This window comes from Quercus suber, unplaced genomic scaffold, assembly GCF_002906115.3.
Source record: "Quercus suber isolate HL8 unplaced genomic scaffold, Cork oak 2.0 scaffold_416, whole genome shotgun sequence".
Lineage (NCBI taxonomy): Eukaryota > Viridiplantae > Streptophyta > Magnoliopsida > Fagales > Fagaceae > Quercus > Quercus suber.
Genome location: NW_027069867.1, coordinates 592,368 through 598,906, shown reverse-complemented (window position 1 = coordinate 598,906; position 6,539 = coordinate 592,368). Strand labels below are relative to the sequence as shown.

The window sequence follows — 6,539 nt, the reverse complement described above, 5'->3', positions numbered from 1 at the left end:
ATTTCATTCTTTTTAAATCCAAAATAGGTCAAATTTTTGTTCATTTTGAAGGCTCTAATGTCTACTTTCCATTAAAACCTGATAGGTATGCTCTCACACGAACCCTTCTTAGAAGATCAAGGTCGGTCAGCAGTGTAACCCTCAGGGGGGATCCTGCCAATCAGCTTCCTTGCGCCTTACGGGTTTACTTGCCCGTTGACTCACACACATGTCAAACTCCTTGGTTCGTGTTTCAAGACGGGCTGAATGGAAAGCCTGCAGGCTGATGCCAGAAGCATGCAGATTTTGAGGCACGCCGTGAGACGTGTGTTGCCTGGGTTTCCTAACCCAAAAAATAAAGGGAGAGGGAGGGACATAAGGAGTTCATGTCACTTGGGTAGTTATCTTATAGTTGGTTAAAATAAATTAACTGGGGCTATGTTTCTTTTTTACTGAATGGGAGAATATAATATTCATCATAGCAAAAGTTATAAAGTTCACAAATTCACAAAGTAACTATGATTAAAGTAGATTAATGCTTCATTAACTAATATGAATAATTACATTACATAAGAACGATTGTAAATTACAAATGCAACATTAAAAAGCTACAGTAGGAAATGAAAACCAATTGAAAATTTATTATCATGGAAAAGATATCGATCGAAAAAAAATATCAACTTTTAAAATTTAAGCATATCGAAACTTCGTTATCTTTGAGGAGACTTTGACGTGCCCTAAACCCTAATATAGTTTCATTGACACAAACTAACTTTGACATGTTGTCATTAGTTTCCTAACATTTCTTTGAACCCTATGAATTTGATAATGTAATATCTCATAAACAACATAAAGCAATAAGCAAACAACAAATTTTATCTTAATTGCTTGCTTACAAGCCAATAAATGACTTGTTGGTTTTAGATAACTATTTCAAGCTGAGAAATTTTCGAATGAGAACTTGAAGTCTCATTAGAACTACTTTTTTTCGTAATTAAGAAACTGGTTAAATAGATTATAAGTAGCCTCAAACTTTTTTGTTATTGAAGAAGCCATTTTAAGCCTTTAACGTTCAAATAAGACTGATGTTACAAACTTAGGAACTAAAACTATGTTTAACTTACAAAATGTACAATAGAAATATCAATTATTAGATATGCAATAATAAAATTAATATGAAGTTTGGCTATCGAGCCTCTAATAGTGTAACGGTAATTTCATTGGTTGAGGATGATTGGTTCTTACTTGATGAAGGTGATTTTTTTCCTACAAAAGAAGCAGGCTCTTTAGGTTCAAGTAATGAACTCTCACCATGTAGCATCATAACCACATATGACATGTTAGGCCGATCCTCAGGATGTTGTTGCAAACATAAGAAACTAATCTGCAAGCAACGTACAATCTCCAACAAGATGCAAGAGTCCTCTAAGCAAGTATCAATAAGTTCTAAAGGCTTGCCTTCTTTCCATAATTTCCATGCCTAAAACATTTATAAATTTCCTATCATTAATCATATCATTATCTATGAAATGGAGAGACAACTGTTTTGATAACTCACATTTCCAACAAGGTTTTGACCATGGCTTGGATGGAAAGATCCTCGATTTTTCTTTCCACTTAATATCTCCAACAACAACATGCCAAAGCTAAATACATCAGATTTTACTGAAAATAGACCATCAATGGCATATTCAGGTGCCATATAACCAATGCAAAACATCATTAAGAATGAAACACTTTGATTAGGAAAAAAAGTTGATAATAGAGCATGTTAAGAATACTTACTAGGTTCCAACTACTCTATTTGTATTTCCTTCGGTCTGATCTCCACCAAAGATTCTAGCCATACCGAAGTCAGAAATTTTTGGATTCATATTACTATCAAGTAAAACGTTACTTGCTTTGAGATCTCTGTGTATGATCCTCAGTCTAGAATCTTCATGAAGATAGAGAAGCCCCCGTGCAATCCCACAAATAATGTTGAAGCGCATAGACCAACCCAAAACTCCAGCTCTTGTTTAATCTAGCAAGTTTCTCATTCATGTTTATACTAAGTCCAACTTAAACAATAAAACAAGAAATTGGAATTTATTTAAATAAGAATAAAAAATTAACAAATTTTTCCTCCAAACTGGGTTAGGAAAATGTCCTCCACATGCATTAATTTGCATAATTCATTAAATAATTTGAACAAGATATATGATAGTTAAGTAGATTATGTGACAAAAAGTACATAAGGGTAGATTTTAAAGTTGCCATGTAGTAGATATTTTCTCTAAATTGGTTTGGAGAAACTTTGTCCTAAAAAACAATACATGAAATTTGGCAAAGACTTATTAAGTTTTTGAGAAGTTCAAACCAAAAATGAAGGAGTATAAACTTTTGTTGGGCATGTATTCATAGATTAGGATTGTCTCATGTCCTTCGATGCAATAGCCTAAAAGCCTAACAAGATTACGGTGCTACAATTTGGCAATCAACGTAACTTCATTTTTAAACTCATTCAATCCTTGTACAGAACTTTGTGAAAGCCTTTTCACAGCAATTTCCTGTCCATCTGTAAGTGTACCCTGGAAATTCTCATCTATTAGTATATTTTATTGATATTGAATATGATGAGAGCTGCGCTTTCTATGGTCTGGTCTTTATAAATCATCTTGTGAGTTTACCTTGTATACGAGTCCAAAACCCCCTTCACCAAGCTTGTTATTGATTGAAAAGTTGTTAGTGGCAGTGGCTATGGTAGCTAGGCTGAAGAATGGGACCTCTAAGTCTTCACTTTGACCTTCAATGTTCTGGTCTATCATAACATTGTTCTCCATTTTATCTAATAAGAGTAGAATGGTGTATACATTATATAAAAGAAACTAAAATATGACAACTATTAAATTCAGTTTAGTCCTATGAGAAATTATTATATAGCAAAATTATTATTTAATTTCAAATTAAATCAATTATATGATCCAAAATTTCAATATTGTGTTCCAACAAACAACAAGTCGCCAAGCCTTGTTGCAGAATAATAAAAATGATAAAAGCATGAGACACACGATATGCTAATAATGTGGAAAAACAATGGAGAAGTCACAAAAAGGGTAAAGCACTAAGAATAACTTTTACTAAGGGTAATCTGTTCTAACTAAGAAAATTAATTACCAGAGAAGTTTTACAATTTGTTATACTATATAGTTTTAGTAGATAACTCACTCTTATGAACACAACTAGTTTGGAACTTTTAACTTATTCTTCTATGGATCCCTTTAAATACCGGTTCAAACAGATCTCAATTTGGGCTTTAAACGAATAAGTCATAGTCTTTTTCGTGTTGCTGATTTTTGCTAATCTGCGACACTCAAAGCATCAAGGAGGTATCGAGATTGCTATCTAGGAGGCATTAGGTTTCGAGCTTCTATCGAGTGGTATCTAGGTAGTATCGAGACTGCTATTGAGAGGTATCGAGATTGCTATCGAGGTACATGCTAAAAATGTGTTGAAAATGTGTTTTTCTTGAGCTTTTCTTGAGCAAACTTTGTGTCTTCAACTTGGTCTTCAATTACGAATTTAAGACACATCAAAACTCAATAAAAGACACATAATTTGGCATGGTTTGACAATACCAAAATATATGATCCTAGCAATATATATATAACACAAAGAAAAAAAATATAATATGAACTGTGTTAATTTTTATAAAATGTTATTTTTAAAATTTTAATTGATAATAAGTAAATTTCTTTTAATGATTATAAAGAAATTATTTCTTATATTATGTACTAGGGGTATGGGAGAAAATATATACACACTACACTTTTCGTCCTCTCATTTTTCTTCTCAACAAAATAAATGAGTTTTCCGTCGCATCACTTTTCCATCCTAAAACCAAACAGCATGAGAGAAAATTAAAATATCTTCTATCCTCCAACTTTTTCCATCCCCTCCTCATTTTCTATCCCCTAATCAAACGAAACCTAAAAGTGCTAATGACTTCTACTTCTCTAAAAGTGCTTACTTTTTGCCACTTTATCATCAGACTCATTTTAGTAGGTGTTTACATGTAGCCGTAGGGCTATCCAACCCCCCTGGCAACCCGCCTAACCCGTCCGTACCCGATCGGCGTTCACCCGATCCGACTGCTCTGGCGGTCGGCCGCAAGTCCCGAGCTCCAAAACCCGACACTGGCGGGTTGATTTCGAGTCCTTTCGTTCAAAACCCATTAAACCCGACCCGCCCGATGACATAAAATTCTGGCGAATTCTCCAGTGATTCCGACGAGTTTTCAGCTTGTTTGGCAGATTTCAGCGACCAAAACAATCAGATCCAGCATAGATACAGCAGATCCAGCGATTCTCGGCATGATTTGGGGGAAACATCATCGGATTTGACGAAATCCTCACCGGATCTTGGCCGGATCGGGCAAGATCTCGCCGATTTTGGTCATTTTTCTGTGTTTTCCGTTAGGTTTCGGGTGAGGCCAAAACCGATGCCACCCACCGAAAAACCAACCCGCGAAACCCGACCCTCTTAACGGGTCAGTTACGGGTTGAGAATCTGTCTACCCGATCTCTACGGGTCGGTTTGTGGGTTGGGCACAAACCCGACCCGCCCGACCCGTGGACACCCCTACATGTAGGGTTAAGATTCTAATCTTAATAGGATTTAGATTATGTTTTTGCAATTCTCACTAGAGTGAGCCTCAAGCTCAAGTTAGGCAAGGCCTTGCTTGAGCAGACTTTAATGAACCACATGAGCCTGTATGTATTTACCTGCTTGAGCTGCCCTTGTTTACAGCTTAAGTGAGTACATAAATTAACCCCCTCTTTTTCCCATCAAATAAATTACATAAAAAAATTTACATAACACCCATATTCTTCTTGTTAAATATTAGCATTGATGTGTACACCATGTTGAAATTGCTATAAGTACTACAAGTATTTCAGGTTTGCTCACGATCGTGATCTAGTGACATTGTTTAATTGACTTGTGTAATTCTTTCAATTAGCTTATGCAAATTTTCTTCCTTAAGCATGATTTTATATTAAGATCAAATGGCTATATATCACAATTTTTATTGTTCAACATGTTACTATCTGCTCTGTACGATTCTAGAAGTTAAATTACACAATCTTTCGATATCTTTTCCGAAGTGACTAAGAGAAAGTAATATTACCTCTCAAGCTTGTCATTTTGCAAAGGCAGTAAAGAATCCAGAGCACCCCAAAAACAGAGGCAATGGCAACTACAACTATTACTATCACCTTCATCTTCTGCTTGCCTTTAACTACGTCATGGTTGAATTTGCAATAAACAGATGAAAACAAAGATCTTAGTTTGGATTGCACATCAAAATACGAATAAGTTGTACTACAGGTAAATTGATGGCACATCGATCAAAATACAAATGGTTGAATTAGCAATAGAAAAGCAAACATATTTTAGGTACAGCAATGAAGACTATAGGCCCATACCTTGCTCTGAAGCAGGCATTCGAATATATACATCCTGACTATTATTAGCTGCAGTCGGTTTAATATCAATTAGATCCCCATGCCAGATGACGCAGCCACTTCCTCCATCTCTGATATCTGAGTTTGAGTAAGCCATGCAGGAACAGTTGTTCAAGCATTTGATTCTACATTCCTCTAGATTCATACTTTGGTTGACCCAAGTATACTTCGTACCTGGCAATTTGTACCCAACAAATTTAACGAACCCAATTTTTTCTTTATCCTGGCAGCTCAATTGCATACTGCGTACACATCCCTTAGACCACTCCTCTGGATTCCATGTTTCCTCTGACTTATGCTTGAATCCTTGTATACATTGACACTTAGGTGACTCACCAATGATACAATTTCCATAAACACCACATAAATTATAAGTGTCACATTCGTCTCTTGGAAAATAATAGTACCGGCTCCATTTTCCATCGATCCATATGTAGCGCTCATACTGAGCTTGGTTCAAAACTGCTCTTGAGATTACAGAATGCTGAATCATGTCAAATATGAAGTATACCTCGTCCTTGTTGGAGACAAAACTGAAGTTGTAAACCGCGGTGGACCTTATCTCTGGTGCGCCACTGAAACTAAGGCCATTCCATGGACCAGTCCGGAAGAACTCACCGGAGCCTTTCTTCATGACTATCTCAGGGTATTCATGGAGTTCAACCCCCCAACTCAGCTCTCCAGGAGAGGGATCATCCGGACTCTTCCAGGCAGTTAGGCGCCTTTCAAAACGTGTCCTTAAGTCCCATCCTACCTTCATCCCTGGTAGCCTTGTGAGAATACAAAGTAGAAAAGAAAAAATCTGGCACTCAAAAACCAAAAAGCAGAGATGTCCATCGCTTTCTGTTCTTTGAGCTTGTAGCCAACATGTTAAAGGGTCATTTATTATGATGAGCAATGACAATAACATAAAAGGTCATGCGTTGACTCAAGCAAGTGGTTGATATTTGAAATTTCTACAATTTGTTGTGAACAGGAATTTCCGCATTACTCCCTTTCGTAGAAGTCACATTTTTGTAGTTTGACATTTTGTCTTGATCCCAACTATTTCTGCAC

General features: G+C 36.2%; 1 pseudogene; it reads right to left on the bottom strand.

The window, feature by feature from the left end:
• Nucleotides 1-925: 925 nt before the first annotated feature.
• On the bottom strand, nt 926-6,323 carry LOC112025586 (G-type lectin S-receptor-like serine/threonine-protein kinase SD1-1; annotated as a pseudogene).
• Between the last annotated feature and the right edge of the window lie 216 nt (nt 6,324-6,539).